Here is a 17,794-nt window from a genome sequence, read left to right as displayed (position 1 = left end):
ATGTTTGCATGTAGATACATGCATGTGTGTCCATTTACATACATGTAGAGAAGGGGAATAGGCAATTATTAAGCATTAAATGGGGAAGAAGAACTGGAATAAGTTTTGCCAATAGCACCTTATTTGTTCTTCACAATAAACCTGAGAGTTTTGTGATTATTATCCACATTTTCAGTTGAAGAAACTAAGACCTATAAAATTTAAATGATTTGCTCAGGAGCACAGAGGTAGGAAGTATCTAAGGTAAGAGAGAATATTATGAGACAGTATGGAAAAGGAAAATTCAGGACACAAAATATCTTGGACAGGTTAGAATAATGTAGCAAACTTAACAAGCAAAATCATAATATAAAATCAATGTAAAAGAAAAGAAGCTGCACATAAGGGATAGGGAGTGGAATTAAATTTCAGATGACCTGGGTTCAGATCCCACTTTAGTTACAAACTGTCTATTCCATCTTGGCAGATTTAATTAAAGTCTCAGTTCTCTAGGGAACCCCCCAAAACTATAAATTGCCGAGAAAGCAATAAACTATTACTAGAGGAAAATAGAAGATTTCTTTTTCAATGAAAATGTGCTTCTAATATCTATTCCTATACATTTTAAGATATATTAAAATATTTTTATGTTTAAAGTGTGATTGTATACATGTATATTTACATATTTATATAAAATTATTTTAATATACATAGTTATATAAAAATTACTTTAGGTTTTTGTTTTAGGCTTTTTGCAAGGCAATAGGGTTAAGTGACCTGCCCAAGGCCACACTGCTAGGTAATTATTAAGTGTCTGAGGCTGAATTGGAACTCAGGTACTCCTGACTACAGGGCCAAGGCTCTGTCTCCTGTGCCACCTAGCCACCCCTAAACAATTACTTTTAACATGAAAATTAAGAATGTTTTACAGCCATTCATGTATCAGTGAATTAATATGAATACATCACATAATATCTGCACAAACATATGTATGTGCATATATATGTGTATATATATATTATATATATAACAATTTGATAGGCATTCCCATTATCCCATTCAATTTTATTTTTTAACTTATGTATCTAGTTTAACAGTTTTTTCATATATATGCATGCTTGTGTATATACATATATATGTATTTCTTCCTTTGGTTCTAAATTTAGAACTTTTCATTTTATTACTTTATATTCAAGATTCACTTTTTCTTTGATCCAGTTATCACCAAGACAGGGCTTTCTCATTCTTCAATGAGCTCAACAATATCAGGCCTTGATTGCCTTCCTTTGAAAACACCACTACTGCTTGTCATTGTCTTTCCTAAAATGCAATAGAGTACTCTAAAAAATCAACTGATAGGTGGTGGCTAGGTGGCACAGTGGATAGAGCACCGGTCCTGGAGTAAGGAGTATCTGAGTTCAAATCAGGCCTCAGACATTTAATAATTACCCAGTTGTGTGGCCTTGGGCGAGCCACTTAACCGCATTCCCTTGCAAAAAATATCAACTCATAACCCTTTGAAAAGCCTCGTCTTTTCATATCTCATAAAATCTAGATTCTCTCAACCTCACCTAATAAGAGAGGTAGTCACACCTTCTGCATTATTATTATGACTAATCTTTCTCTCTAAGTGTTTATAAATTGAAATTTCCCTATCTCATCCTAATCTTTACATAACTATATTTATCGCACATCTTCATTCCTTTTAAACCTTTTAAACCTATCTTTTCTTATCTTGACCTTTGATGTTTAACTGTTGCCTAACCTGTTTCTCTGGCTTCCTCCCATGAGTCCATTCTGATTTAACATTTATTTTTTTAACAATAAAATATATGGATTCTGAAAGTAATTGAAGACACTTTTCTCTTCCCTTCCTAATCATGTGTTTGCTAAACTTCAAGCCTGGGTCAACCCTATCAAGGTAGAGTAATACTGAAATCTTAACTGAATTCATTAAAAAAATAGTTTTCTCAGACATGATAGTGCCCCCCTCAAATGCCAAAAATTTTACTGCATCTCTGATAAACTTTATCACCCTCTTTATAACTCTTATTTCAAAATTTTATCCTTTTTCTTCCAAGCTCCCAAGCTTGTCTTCACACCCTTCTCTCCTACTACATGACCTTACTTTCCACTTTCCATAGATGAGTTCTACCATCTGACTTATACTTTTACATATCTCAAAAACTGCATCTTTGTCCCTTACCTCCTCCTTTTCTTCAGTTTCCAAAGATAAGATTTTACTTGGTAAGTACAAAGTCCTCTATTTATTACCTTGATTCTGTTTGACTTTTCTGTCCTTCAAAAAAATTTCCCCAATGACAATCCCTTACACATTTATCTTCTGTCTCTCCCAATATGTTGCTAAAGAGATAAAGGTGAAGCATCAGGTATAGCACAATACTTAAATCTGAACAAATCCTGTCTCAGAGGCTCTTACTATATAATCCAGTGCAAATCAACCCCAAGCCCAACCCCAGATCATCCCTGTTTCCCGATATGGAAAATGGGCATAATAATTCTTCATCGCTCACATATGTATGAGTGTTTGTGCATGTGTGCCTGTGTACTGTAACATATGTAAATAACTTTGCAAAGTTTAACTTTAGGGCTTAATTATAAGGTTTGTTAATTTATCCCATTCAATTATTAGGTTAGGGAGATGATTGGCTTCGCTTCAATAGAGAGCTTCAAACAAATTTATATATATTATCTATTATTAAAAATCATTTCTCTCATTATTAAAAACTGAACAAAGTACAACTCAAATAATTTCACAGAAAGAGAAATAAATTTTCTCTGATACTCTTTGTCCTCTTCCTTATTGTCCATTCACAATTTTATTGTATATACCTTCTAACTCTATAACTCTCCTGCAGGAAGTCAGTTCTTAATTGCTAAACCTTTGCTTTTGTTTTAGTCCAGTTTCTTGGACTTTTTAATATCATTATTGCCAGTCTCCTTTTTTATTTTCAACTTTCACTTCCATGATATAGTTTAGAACAATATCTCAGTTTTATTTTATTTATGTTTCTGTACTCAATTTATTGCCTTAAAGGAATTTTAATTTTTTAAAACTTTTTACAAGTTAAATCCTTTGAATCAAAACAATACTTTTTTGCATTACTTTTCTTGATTTTTGTAATGTATATTTTCTTTCACACCATGACTTTTATGGAAATATTTTACTTGACTACACATGTATAATGTATAAAATTGCTAGTCTTAAAGAGGGGATTGGGAAGAGAGGAAGGGAGAGAATTTGGAACTTGAAGAGTTGAAAATGAATATCAAAGCCCGCTTTATATTTAACCAGGGAAAATATTAGTTTTTCTCAAAAAATTAGATCTTTTAACCACTATCGCTGGAATAGATTAATTAAAGTCATTCATTCTAATGTTTATAAATCTAATTTGCATTGTCATCTGGCAGTTTCTTTTTTCCCCAAAATGATTTTTGATGTCTTCTGGAGTACAAGCTTTCTTCTTCTATAGCTCTTATACTGCCAAGTCTATTTAATAAATTGAATGTATTTTTTGTCTTTAAATAACATCATTACTGATGCTTCCAAAATATTCATCTCCCTTTTATTTAACATGTTAACATCTTATTGCTTTCCAATTATATACAACAGTAATATGTATCCAGCATTCTTTGCCAGGCTCTGAATTCTTCCATTTTTACCTCCCTTCCCCGCCCCCACCACAAAGCTGTCTGATAGTCTCGACATAGTTTCCATGCCATACATTGATGTAAATGGAATGTGTTATAAGAGTGAACATAAAACCCCTACCTCCCAAGAAGATGAGAGAGAGAGAGCGAGAGGGGGGGGGAGAGGGGAGAGGGAGAGGGAGAGGGGGAAGGGGAGGGGGAGGGGGAGGGGGGGGAGGGGGAGGGGGAGGGGGAGGGGAGGAGAGGAGAGGAGAGGAGAGGGGGAGGGGGAGGGGGGGAGGGAGAGGGAGAGGGAGAGGGAGAGGGAGAGGGAGAGGGAGAGGGAGAGGGAGAGGGAGAGGGAGAGGGGAGAGGGGAGGGGAGGGGAGGGGAGGGGAGGGGGAGGGGAGAGGGGGAGGGAGAGGGGGAGGGAGAGGGAGAGGGAGAGGGAGAGGGAGAGGGAGAGGGAGAGGGAGAGGGAGAGGGAGAGGGAGAGGGAGAGGGAGAGGGAGAGGGAGAGGGAGAGGAGAGGGGAGGGGAGGGGAGGGGAGGGGGAGGAGAGGAGAGGGGGAGGGGGAGGGGGAGGGAGAGGGAGAGGGAGAGGGAGAGGGAGAGGGAGAGGGAGAGGGAGAGGGAGAGGGAGAGGGAGAGGAGAGAAAATTGTACTTTAGTCTGTGTTCAGATTCCAATGGCTCTGTCTCTGGGGTGAGTTGCTTTCTTTATCAATAAGCTCACCAGAGAAATTGCTTCAATATTTTTCCCACTGTTGCTATTACTAGCTGTACCTCCACTCTATTTCTCCCCACTCTCATTTATTCTCTCTCTCTCTCTCTCTCTCTCTCTCTCTCTCTCTCTCTCTCTCTCTCTCTCCTTTCATCCTGGCCTTGTCCAAAAGTGTTTGGAATCTGAGTACCCTCTCCCCCGATCTTCCCTTTCCTTTATCACCTATCCCCCCTTCCCTTCCCCATCCCCCCTTATCCCATCCTTTTCTTCTTAATTTTCTCTAGGATAAGATAGATTTCCTCACCCTATTAAGTGTATCTGTTATTTCCTCTCTGAGCCATTTCTGATGAGAATGAAGGCTCACTCATTCCCCCTTGCCTTCCCCCTTTCCACCCCATTGAAAAAGCTTTTTCTTGACTTATGTGAAATTGCTTGGCTTCTTCTTCCTCTCCTTTTCTTTGCTCCTAGTACTTTCCTTTTTCACCCATTGACTCCATCTTTTTGCTATATTATACCATTATATTCTTCTCCTTCCTATGTCCTGTCTATATATGATACTTCTAACAGCTCTTATAAATTAGAAAGTTCATATGAGTTATCAATATCGTTTTCCCATGCAGGAATACAAAGAGTTCAACATCATTAAGTTCCTCATAGTTCGACCTTCTCTTCCACCCCCTCTATGTTTCACCAGAATCCTGTACTTGGAGAGCAAACTCTCCATTCAGTTCTGGTCGTTTCAATAGGAAAGATTGAAAGTCCCTTACTTAATTGAAAGTCCATCTTTTCCTCTGAAAGAGGAGGCTCAGTTTTTCTGGGTAGTTTATTCTCAGTTGTAAACCAAATTCTTTTGCCTTCCAGAATATCATATTCCAATCCCAGTGAGCCCTTAATGTAGATGGTGCCAGATCCTATGTAATCCTGACTATGGAGCCTCCATAGTTGAACTGTTTGTTTCTGGCTGCTTTTAAAATTTTCTCTTTGATTTGGGAGTTTGGGAATTTGGCTATAATATTCCTGAAAGTTTTTATTTTGGGATCTCTTTCAGGAGGTGATCAGTGAATTCCCCCAATTTCTATTTTACCCTCTGCTTCTAGGATGTCAGGGCAATTTTGCTGTACTATTTCTTGAAAAATGAAGTCTAGGCTCTTCTCTTGGGCATGGTTTTCTGGTAGCTCAATAATTTTTAAATAATTTCTTCTGGATCTGTTTTTGAGGTCAGTTGGTTTTTCCAATGAGATATTTTACATATTCTTCTAATTTCTGGCTTTTTTATTGAAGAGTTTTATTTCTTCCTTATTTCTTGCAAATTAATCAGCTTCCTTTAGTTCCACTCTGCATTTGAAGGAGTTATTTTCTTGAGAGAGCTTTTTGTTTTAATTTCCTTTTCCAGCTGGCCAATTCTGCTTTTTCAGGCATTTTTCTCCTCATTTGTCTTTTTCTTTTTTCCATTAGGCCTAAACTAATTTTTAACATATTATTTTCTTCAGTATTTTTTGTATATCTTTCACCAAGCTTTTGATTTGGTTTTCATGATTTTTTTTCTGCATGGCTCTCATTTCTCCTCCCAATTTTTCCTCCATCTCCCTTAATTGCTTTTCAAAGTCTTTTTTGAGCTCATCCATACTCTGAGTCCATTTTCTGTTTCTCTTGGGGGTTTTGGATATGGAAGCTTCCATTTTTGTCATCATCTGAGAATGTGTTTTGATCTTCCATGGGATGAAAGTAATTCTCTATTTTCCAATTCTTCTTTTTCTGTTGTTTACTCATATCCTCAGCCCAAGAAAGCACTTTCAAGGCTTTGGACTTTTTTGGGGGGGGGTACTCCACTGGGAAAGGTCTTATGCTCTCTTGCCTGTGCATTGATAAGTAGATGGTCCCAATAATTTCTTCTGCCCTAGGGCTCTATAGGGATGTATCCTTCTATCTTAGTATGGAAGCCCAAATGGCAATATCTAAGTGTAGGCAAATAGAAGAGTCCTACTTAGAGGGAGAGCAAAGAAATTTCTGCAGTCTTCCCTTACTGTCTCTGGGGGTGCAGGCTGCTTTCTCCAGATTCTTGCTGCAGATTCTGCAGCCAGTGTTCCTCACTCTACACTCATTCTGGTGTAGCAGAATTCTGTCACCGGTGCTGGGTTGGGCTGCTCTGCACCAAGGTTTTTTCCTCAGCCCCCAGTCGTGGTGAAACATGCATTTTCCACGGAATTTCTAAGTTGTCTTAGGCTGGGAAGAGTCATCACTCAGTCTTTCTATGGGTTCTGCCCCTCTAAATCATGGCTAGTCATCCTTTGTTTATTTTGGCATTTGGGGGATAAGGATTCCCAGGAAATGCTGCCTTCATGCCACCATCTTGGCTCCACTCCGCCTCCATTTTTCTTAATTATGAGTTTTCTATTTAAGGCTGATATCTTTTCCTTCTTAAAAGTTAAATAAAGGGGCGGCTAGGTGGCAGAGTGGATAAAGCACCGGCCTTGGAGTCAGGAGTACCTGGGTTCAAATCTGGTCTCAGGCACTTAATAATTACCTAGCTGTGTGGCCTTGGGCAAGCCACTTAACCCCATTTGCCTTACCAAAAATACCCTAAAAAAAGTGAAATAAAGTGAAATTTTATTTATAACACTGTATTTTTAACTTTTCTTTTTCATTTTAAGCATTGGTAGTAATAACTTTAAAATGCTATAAATTTAAAGAATTTATTGGTAAATCTTTGAATCCTACTTACTTGGAATATTGATTTTTATTCATCTTTGTTTTAATAGTAGGCTTATATAAATAAATATTTTGAGCTTTCTTTGGTGGTTTTGTCTTCAGAAGGGTATGCATATTTCCAACATTCATAACTCTCTGAGCAGTTTGACTAGGAAGCTTTTATTCAGTTTTGTATTCCTTTATGTCTTTCCTACATTTCTGAGGTCTCCAATGATGGTCCTCGTGCACACTTTTAAACAAATGATCGTTTTCTTCATTCTCAAAACTTCAAAAAAATCTGTTAATTCTGAAATTCATTAATTACATTTTATTTGGGGGGGAGATTTCTCTTGCTAGTTGCTGTGGTTTTGAGATTTATTTATTTTTACTACTTGGGGAGGATTACCTATACCTGTACTCTAGAAAAAATTATTTAATCAGATCCTCAATTATTGTATCTATTCCTTTTTCTTTACATACTCATTTCTTATGTCTCTGGAATCCTGATTTTTCTAAGATTTCAATTTCTTCCATCTTCCAAATCAGTCCATTTAATGTGAATGTGTTAATTGCTTTTTGAAGCTTAATTATATTCTGAGTCTTTTCTTCAATTTTGCATTCATTGAATATTCATCTTGCTTTGACTATTCAATTATTTCCTGCTTCTCTTGATAATTTGGGTTATTTTTATTTTACTTTGATTTTTTATCAAATATTCATTTATTATTTTTGTGTATTTTGGAGCTGAATTGAATCTCTATTAATTTATTCATTTATTAGCATACAGAGGTGACTGGTTTATCTCCAACAAAGGGCTTCAAATAAAAATTAAGCAACTATGTTTAAGGTAGGATTTAGAAAGATTCAGGCCAGGTACTGGCTGTGAAATATGGCATTTTAGGCCTCTTCCACTTCTTAAATACTTTGTTTTAGTTAGATTAAGTTTTAAGTGGAGGAGCAGAGGAAGTTCCTAAGCTTCCAGATAGTCTAAGTTTGAGTCACAGAATTTAAAAATTGGTAGAGATCATCTATTATAATCCCCTGCTGTCCAGATGATGTTCATCCCTATAGGTCAAACAGAATGACTTTTAGTTACTGGAAAATTTGAAATTTAGAACCTAGGTCTTCCATGAAATAGGCTAGGTCTTTTTCCAAATAAAATATTTTAGAAATATTATTGCTTTTCATGAAAAGAGGAAAGGAAATACACATTTAGTAAGTAGAACATTCTTAGAACTGTATTAAGCATTTTACAAATATTACCTTATTTGATCCTGACAATAACACTGGGAAGTATTATAATCTACATTTTACAGATACAGAAACTGAGGCAGAGGAAAGTCAACTGACTTCCATAGGGTCAAAAAATTGTGTCTGAGGAAGGATGTGAATTTGGGTTTTCCTAATACCAGGACAATTATGCCAATTAAATTTTCAGACAATATAAATATTCATCTGCTTAATGTAATATGAAGAGAAAAGGCAGTCTTCTAAAATCATAGTCTACTAATACATTAACTTGATAAAAATGTGATAGCTAAAAAAGGATTTAATTTTCTCTAAGAATAATGAAGTATTCAGAAAACTCTCTTTTGTTACTTAATGATAACCTTCTCTATCCCCCCAAAATTCTAAAAGGGTACCTGAAGGTCAGCAACAGAATAGGAATTCTTCAGAGTACAGTTACAGGAGTATATTAAATTTGTAAATCAGAGGAAATTGTGGAGTCATTTAGTCAAAACCCCTAATCTTGCTGATTGGTCATAAAACTATGCTTTATAATTTTAAAGCACATCTCCAGAATTTAGGTCAAAACAATATTGTAGGCCAAATGATAGGAGCAATTTTACTTCTAGGGGAAAACAGAATTATGGTGTTTCCATTCATGGATGGCAGTGTGCTTATCCCTAAGGGGCTACATTTTGGTAGGTGTCAAGCAAGTCAATATTCATTCCCCCCCTAGCTTTCACTTGGCCTTTTTGAATGTTGACATCAAGCCTCAATTACATACTCACTCTTGGGTCTTCTTTTAGCACTTGCTACAATAAGTATAAATCAATCAGTATTCAATTATTAGCACACAACTATCTGATGCAGGAGATACAAAAAGAGGCAAAAGACAGTCCCTACCCTCAAAGAGCTTTTAATCCAATGGAGGAGACAACTGGCTGTCAAGTATGTACAAGATGTACAAATATGTTATATGCACGATGAATAGTCGATAAGTAGAAGGGGAAAAGTATTGTATATAAGAGGCTAGGGAAAAGCTTCTTATAGAAGGCAGGGTTTTTTTCCAAAACTTAAAAGAAATCAGAGAGGTCGATAATAAGATCAGAAAAATCAGAGTATTATAGAATGGGGGACGATCAGAGAAAATGGTCAGAACCCAAAGATGGAGTGTCTTATTCACTAGAAGATTAGAGTCATATGTTTCAGGAAATAAGATGCAAGAAGAAAAGTAAGGGGTAGGAGGTGCTTAGGTTATAAAGAGTTTTGAAGTCAGAGAATTTTGTGTTTTCTTCTAGGAAGCCTCAAAGTTTCCTAAAGCCAACTTATGAAAGAAAGAGGAGGAATTTATACTTGATTCTTGAGGCAATAAGTAGCCACTTAAGCTTTTTTAGCAGAGGAGTAACACAATCTGACCTGTGCTTTAAGAATTTCAATTTGTTAGCTGTGCAAGATGAATCAGAGAAATTATCTTGCCTTGCTTAGAGCTGTATCCAAAAGGCCTTCATGCTTTCAATAAGAAATATATTGTAAGACTTGCAAAGTCTGTTACAGTCTAAAAATTCTGATTCAGAGCTGGACAGGTAATGCAATGTGCAACTATTGGCACATTGGATAGAGTTCTGGATCTTCAATCTGGAAGAATTGAGTTCAAAATTGGATAACTCTGGGCAAGTCATTTAACCCTACCTGACTTGGTTTCCTCAACAGAAAAATGAGATGGAGAAGGAAATGGCAAATCATTCCCATCTTTGTCAAGAAAACACCAAATGAGGACACAAATAAGTTAGATACATTTAACATGACTGAACACGTAATGAATGCTAAAATAGGAGTGAGGCAGAGAAATTTTCTGAAAGACTTAATGACTTTTCCCAAGAGGATATAGCAAATCGGGGACAGAGATAAAAAGATGCTGCTAGCAAATGTAGTCTCCCGGCAATAGAACTAATTTTTAACTTCTCTCAGATCAAGAAATCTATCATTCTCAAAGGAAATTTAATAAGTTGGAAATAGAATTGATGCACATATTTTGCACAATGACTAAATGAACTTTGTTACATGAAGGTGATAGACTATCATAACTCTAAAGGAAATGTCATACATGAAATATTCAGAGAAAATATCTGAACTATATGAAGTAAACAGACCCATAAAATATATTAAAGACTAAAATATAAATGGAAATTAAGAAAACAAAGGTTTTACTGAACAAATTAGAACCTTTAAAAAGTAAAGAAAAGTCCACATGACTCCGTTCTTTGGAGAAGTGAATTTGCATTTTTTCATATATTGTCAGGAAAGGTTGATTTCCCTAAACTGCTTTTCTACTTTCTTTGTTTATAAAATCTCTGTTCCAAAGGAGCCTCTTTAGACTGCAAGCTTTAAAATAAGGTATATCAAAGAAGATAATATAAAATTAAGGAAATGAATGAATCCTGGGACAAAGTCAAGGTTATATGGAATAGGTAGGAACTTTATCTCTCCCAAATTCCCCTCTAAATGTCTATTAATAATACCTCAATACAAATACTGAACCAGCAGAACCTGCAAAAGGATGAGTTCAAATAGCTTCCCAACCCCAAACAAATGAGAATATTAGAAGAAAGAGATTCCCTTCCTGAGAGAGAATAGAGTACATATCAGCAGTCTGTACCCCAGTAAACCAGTAGCAGAATTTAAGATAAACAAATCAACTGACACAGTTTTCAAAGTTCTTTCAAAGTTCAAAGTTCACAAAGAGTAAAGGGATCAGACAATTTATCATATTGAGACTGTGGGGGTCTCTTTGCTGACCCTGGATATAGGACTTACTTGCATTGCCCATATATAAACTCTGGTCACACGTCTGGGCTGAAGTCTTGAGTAACAGTCCTCTTGTGATGAGAAACACTAGAACACTAGAGTTTACAACCCCAGGGAAGTCAGAATAATGATCATTGTGCCAGAGTAGGGAAGACTGCTTGTAGTCACTCACAGAACAGAGCATAGACGAGTAGAGCAGATATCATACCTCTCCTTTAATCACTTCCAACATGGGGGACCTGAAAACGTATCTATCAGAATTAGCTCTGAAAGGAGCAGTACAAAAATGCTTAAATCTTTGGAAAGTTCCCTTTCACTTTGGTTACAGATCTCCATGTTAACATACAGTTAAAAGTCATTAATTGGGCTGGAGAAGTGAGCAAAATAGCAACAGCAATGATAACAAAGAGTCTGAATATAAAAAGTTACTATGATGAGAGGAAAGATAAAAAAACAAACAATTCAAAAGACAACTAAATCAAATCCATTACATTGAAAGACTATAGGTCTCAGAATCAGTACAAGTGTGTGTTCAAATTCATTTTGCTAGCTATATCTCTCATCTAGTTTGACATTTGTGTGCCATGATTTTCTTATTTGTAAAATAAAAATAGATACCATATGTTTAGTACCTTCCTATAGGTTTGTTAGGAAGATGATAGGACTCTAGGATCATTGACTTCAACTTTTCAATATATAATACCCATAAAGGGAATATCTTGTTAGTGTTTGAAATAATCAAAATAATCAATGATTTCTAGTTGTCTCTGTTTACCCACCAACACCTTTTCAGCATTCAGGATGAAGCTGCTAGTGCTACTAGCCAATGATAGTTCAAAATTTACTTTTACCTTTCTAGCTCTTATATTGTCTTTTTTTTTTTCATCTTACTGCATCTCTTAATAAAGAGATTGCTTCTCCCACTAAGAACTTCATGTCTCATCTCACTCAAAGAAGAATAAACATCTCCTTGTTTGCCATGCTTTAGTTTAAAGTGTTTCCCACTGAAATTGATGCTATTTTTGTACCTGTAAAAATGAAAGTATTTTCTGTAATACCCTCTTTGTCAATGATAATTTTGGGGATTATCTTTAATTTTTAGAAAGGGGAAAACATTTAATTCCATTATTTTATATTTTATTGATCACTCACAAAGAATAAATTCTGACCCTGACCAGATTCTAACAGTATTCACAAAGGAGTTTAGAACATTTGATTCCTTAAATATAAAACAATCTTTCTAAGAAGGAAGGCACCTGCTACTAGTAATTTGAAAGGAAACCTTAAATCATGGTTGTTTCTTTGAGCAAGAGCATGTTTAATTGGACACCCAAAACTACAAAAAAATTAGCTGTGCCAGAGTGTTGTGTAGAGAGAGAAGACATGAAGAAACTGACAAAAAAAGATAATTTAATGTTTTCTTTTATGCTTTTCCACTATCAACAATCTGTTACTGCTAAAGTGTAAATCTGGCTAACATTTACCCTTCTTTCCTTTGGAGGAATTGTTTCTATACTTCCAACACCAAAGACCAAAGAGCTTGCATATCAAAAGATTTGAAAATTTTAAAACCACGTTATAGGAAGCTCTTTGAGCTCTTATTTCAGTAACACTGGCCCACAAAAGAGCAAGAGGTAGAAAGGAGGTTAAAAATTACACAAGGGAATCCATTGTCCCTTAGCACTCAATGGTTGAGAATAACCATTTTATATGAAACAAGCTTTGTAAAATCTGTTTTTTACAAAGTAATGGTGTTGAATCACCTTTGATAGAAAATAGTAATAAATTCTAGCTTACAGAAATAAAGAAGCTGTATTTGAAGCTTGAGTGTTTATATATCAATGGATCTACAAGCATTTATTAAGTGCCTAACATTTACCAGGCATTGTGCTACAAACTAGGATAATAAAGAAATATAAAACCATTTCCTTCCACTCTTATTAAGGATAGGTTGAAAAAAACTAGAAGCATTTAGTCTGAGGAACAGAAAATGCGGGTGATGGAACAATACAGTTGGTCATACGTATCTGAACTGCTATCATGTAGAGGAGAGATTGGGTTACCATGTTTAGTCTCATTAGATGAAAACCTTCCAAACAAAATCCCAAAACTTGTAAATGACTTGAGCTCTCCCAATGATGAAGCAACTTTCTGGAGAAATTGTGGGTTTTCCTTCCTTGTAGCAGATTCTAGAGAACAATTTGCAGGCTATGATCATTGTTGAAGCTCCTGTCATAAAAAACTTACAGAGAGGAAGGTCTGAGAGGAAAGACTATACTTATGATTACCCATCAAGTGACAGCTTAGAATGTACCAGGTGGTTGAATATTATCACAGCACAGATTGTGCTTTCCCAGCATTGTCAATTTGTTCTGTTTGCCTTATTGATATGGGAGGAACTGAAACCACTTAAGGTCAAGAGACTCCCTCAGTAGTGAGACCATCTCTAGCATTCCTCTTTCTAGACCCTGGGATGAATGATTCTGGAAAAGGCCAGCGAGAAGTATGTCTTACATAGTGTGACCACTACTATAACAAACATATTTGTACAACTCACGCTTCCAATCATTTGGTTGATTGGTGCAGTCATTTTCATTCTTCAAAGCACTAGCGTGTTTGGGTTGTACACGATTTGTACATGTAATGTATGGGTTGAACGTGATTTTCTCTACTATTCTTGCCAACTCAGACTTTTGGGATCACATTCCATAGATCTGAGAACAAAAGTCATCTCACTGAATGGGGAGATCAACCAGCTCAGACTGTGTTCTCCAATCTCTTCATTTGGTACACTTGAGTTCAACCATTCCCCAGCTCTGGGGATTGCTCTCAGAAGTCATCATTGTGTCATTATTGCTACCTAGAAAAGGGTTTTTTTTTTTTTTCTGAAACTCAAGTCAGGATGTTTGCTTCCTCCCAAGACATCTAACTGCAGAGTTTTCATTTACCTTAATAAATACTAAGAAAAACAGATCTTCTTCTGGGACAAAACAGGACTCATTTTTAGATTAATTTAGAGCCCTAGTGAGCTTATTATCTTAGTTCCAGTGACCTGAATTTCAAAGAAGCAATAACCATAAAAAGTCATAAATTTTCATGAAATAAGACTTGATTTGTTTTCATGGTTAATAAAGGATAAGTGGTTTTCATTGTAGTTGCTATTATTCAGTGACTTAGTCCCAAAGCATCAGAAGCAAACACAGAATTGAGCCAGGTATGACATATCTAATGTTGAAATTCATGTGAAAAAACCCGAGAACAGGGCAATTAATCATCATTGCAGCAAATATTTCTATGTTAGCTAGACAAAAGGCATAGATCAGCAAGAACTTATGGAGCCAATAGATAATTCATGTTTCTCTTCCAAATATTGAAGCCAACGCATTCACTTTTAAGTCAGTATCTGATTGATATTTTCTTTAAAAGTATGGGCAGCTTGTGGAAAGGGCCTTGCCATTTTATCATGATATTTATTATTGCTGTCCATTATCAATAGAAAAGTAAATATTAGGGACAAATAAGACAAATAATCTTATGTATCCCTAGATATGCAAAGATGGATATGTTTTTAATTTTTAAGATTTTCAAATCTTAGAGATTTTGTTTATGTCCCCAGATATGAAAAGATGTTTAAATTTTAAAGCAGTATATGATATTTTTATGGATTCTTAAGCTAAAACTGCAAGCATGCCATGTAAATAAATTAAAGGCAACTTTTTTTATACTCCAGCAGCTTGTATAATCCCTGACCCATCCATCATTTATTTTACAGCTCAATTGGTATACTAAGTATATTATGTCAAGAGCTGACCCTCTCCTGGATTTGGCCCCAAACAACTTTCCTTATCAGTCTACCCTAAGCAAGTGGCAATGGAGGATATCAGCATGTCAGTTGTGAGGAGTCACAGAGGAAAAGAGCAATTTCAGTTGAGTAGATTATATCAGGGAATGTGTAAATGAGGAAATGCAAGAACTACAAGTTCCCTGGAAGTATCCTCTTGTGTCAATTTACCTGGTGGTACATTGGGAATAATACTGGGCTCTGGAGACTTTTAAAGCACATACTCATCATTAAACTCTCATTTTTTCTGTATTTTTCAGTGACTGGGCAATATCTTCTGCCCATTGCATTACTGCTCTCAGAGAGCAAAGGAAGCCAATGTAGTAGGACCTTCTCTGAAATAATTGCCACAGTCAACCCTGTCCTAAGCATTTTCTAAAGAATGGTGGCCAAATTCTCCCTCTCTTCCATGCTTTCCCCATATCCAAATACACATGGGTCAGGGATGGGAATGAGGAGAGACCTTAAATGGATCCCTGATTTTACTGATATGTATCACACCGGGGACACATATTAGGGGAGATGGTGTGATACAATGGAAAGGGCAGTGATCATGACTGCAGAAGATGTGGCTTCAGGGCCTGCCTTCATTTACATGGATGACTATAAATTTCCTCAACTGCTAAATGAGATGGATGGGCTAGATGAAATATCCATTCCTTCCTGTTCCATGATTCCTTGCATCCTAAAACCATGGACAAAACTCACAAGATCACTGTAACTCAAACAAAGATAAAAAGAGAAAGGACCATGAAATGTCTTTAGATTTGATTGTAAATTCTATACTCAGTCATCATTGAAATAATTTCCTTACACATTCTCAGGACAGTCTAGAAAATCACTGTCTAATCATCACCAAGAAAGGATGAATGTATTATTTTTGTTGTTGTTTCATACTATGTGAAAGAATCTCCTGACTTTATTTTACATCTTAATGTAAGGACATTCTGGAAATAGCACGCTTTTCTCGATGATTCAGCTTTTAGATCATTCCTAGGAAGTTGCTAGGGAGAAATAAAGTCAAGTCATTTATCCAGAATCATTTGGTTAGGAAGTGACAGAGACAAAAATGTCTTCCTCATGCTAATGTTACTGGACTTGATCCACTTCTTACTGACCCTATAAGGGTCATAACTATGCACCTAGGTGGCTTAGTAAAGTGCTGAGCCTGGTGTCAGAAGATCTGAGTTCAAATTTGACCTCAGATGTTATCAGCTGGGTGACCTTTCACAAGTCACTTAATCCTGTTTTCCCTGAAGGCAGCAACATGGTTCAAGGCATAGAATACTGGTCCTAGAATCAGAAAGGCCTGAATTCAAATACTAATTTAGACATTTACTGTGTGACCCTGGCAATTCACTTCATCTCTATTTGCCTCAATCCACTAGATTAAGAAGAAAGTAAATGGCAAAGCATTCCGGTATTTTTGCCCAAGAAAACTTAATGGATAACATTGCTGTTATGTGGTTCACAGCCTCATGAAGAAATAGAAATGACTGGACAACATGGCTGGAGAAGTTTTAACTAGTGGTAAGGCTTTTCCCTTGTCTCTCTATGTTTGCTGACTAGTGCTATTAGTTCCCTTGATTACACAGGGTAGTTTTATGATATTAGTTAAGGAGGAAGAGAAAAAATGAAAATGTCATACTATATAACTAGGCAGATACTAAATATATGTATATATACATACATACACACACATACACACAGGCAATGAACACTAGAATGTGAACGTCCATTTACTTTTTAAAAATCCTGTTGCAGCAGAGATTGCTACTTTGCTATTTTATTCTTGACCTATGCCAAAATCGATTCTTTGTTTGGACAATTTGCTCTCTGTTTCAAATGGGGAATCTTAAAACACTCAGCATGAATTTCTAGATTTGCTGAACCTTGACTTGGAGGAGCTGATTACAGCTCTGCAAAAATAGTGACCCTAAAATGACTCCTCTGTTATGCTGATTGCCCAGGACACAGAACCTGGAGGGTAGACATTAAACATTAATATTGAGACCATCCTTATTTTTATTGAATTTAAAAATCTGAGTTACCCAGGAACCATTATAGTTTCCATGTGATAGTTATGCTTTGTGCCCCTTTGGAGTATTTATCTTGGATTTTATTTTTAAATTTAGAATTTTATTTTTCTCAACTACTTGTAAAAATGATTATAACTTTTTTTTCCAAGTTTGAATTCCAAATTCTCTCCATCTTGTACTTTCACCTCATTGAGAGGACAAGAAATTTGTTATGTTATGCAAAACAAATTTCCCTATTAGTCATTTTGTAAAAGAAAGGCCAGAAAAAAGTTCAAGAAAAAAATAATAAAAATATACTTCCATCTGGATTCAGACTCTACTTCATTATCTGGTTTTAGGAAGCATTTTTTTTTTAAAATAATAAGTTCTTTGAAAATGTCTTGGATCGTTTTTATTTCTTAAAATAATTAAGTCATTGACAGTTGACTATTGTACACTATTGCTGTTACTGAGTACAGTGTTCTTTTTCTTACTTCTCTCATTTCACTCTGCAAAAGTTCAAATACACCTTTCAAGGTTTTTCTGAGAGTATTTTGGTGATCATTTCTTATAGTCCAACAGTATCATAACTTGTTCAGTCATTTACCAATCAATAGTGATATAAAACATTTTTATATGCTTACTTAAAGCTTGATTTCTTCTGGGGAAAAAAGTTTTTATATTCCTTGACCATTTATCAATTGGAGAAAGACTATTATTTTTATAAATTTGATTTAATTCCTTATATACTTGAAAAAGGAGGGCTTTATCAGCAAAAAGAACCCAGATATACATTTTTTCTTAATTTCCCTCATTTTTTATAATTTTGGCTATATAGGTTTCATTTGTGAAACTACTTCTT

At 35.7% G+C, this 17,794-nt stretch overlaps 1 long non-coding RNA gene across 1 annotated transcript in view; it reads left to right on the top strand.

The window, feature by feature from the left end:
* The window catches only part of LOC141518404 (uncharacterized), a 121,554-nt gene extending 105,131 nt beyond the window's left edge, over positions 1-16,423 (top strand). The window contains exon 5 of the long non-coding RNA XR_012477183.1: positions 16,303-16,423. This is a non-coding gene — a long non-coding RNA (uncharacterized LOC141518404). The remainder of the gene's footprint in view (positions 1-16,302) is intronic.
* Positions 16,424-17,794: the final 1,371 nt, after the last annotated feature.

The sequence above is a fragment of the Macrotis lagotis genome, chromosome 3 (genome assembly GCF_037893015.1).
Source record: "Macrotis lagotis isolate mMagLag1 chromosome 3, bilby.v1.9.chrom.fasta, whole genome shotgun sequence".
Taxonomy (NCBI): domain Eukaryota; kingdom Metazoa; phylum Chordata; class Mammalia; order Peramelemorphia; family Peramelidae; genus Macrotis; species Macrotis lagotis.
Note: the sequence above shows the minus strand (reverse complement) of the source record. Positions and strands in the feature narration are given on the sequence as shown.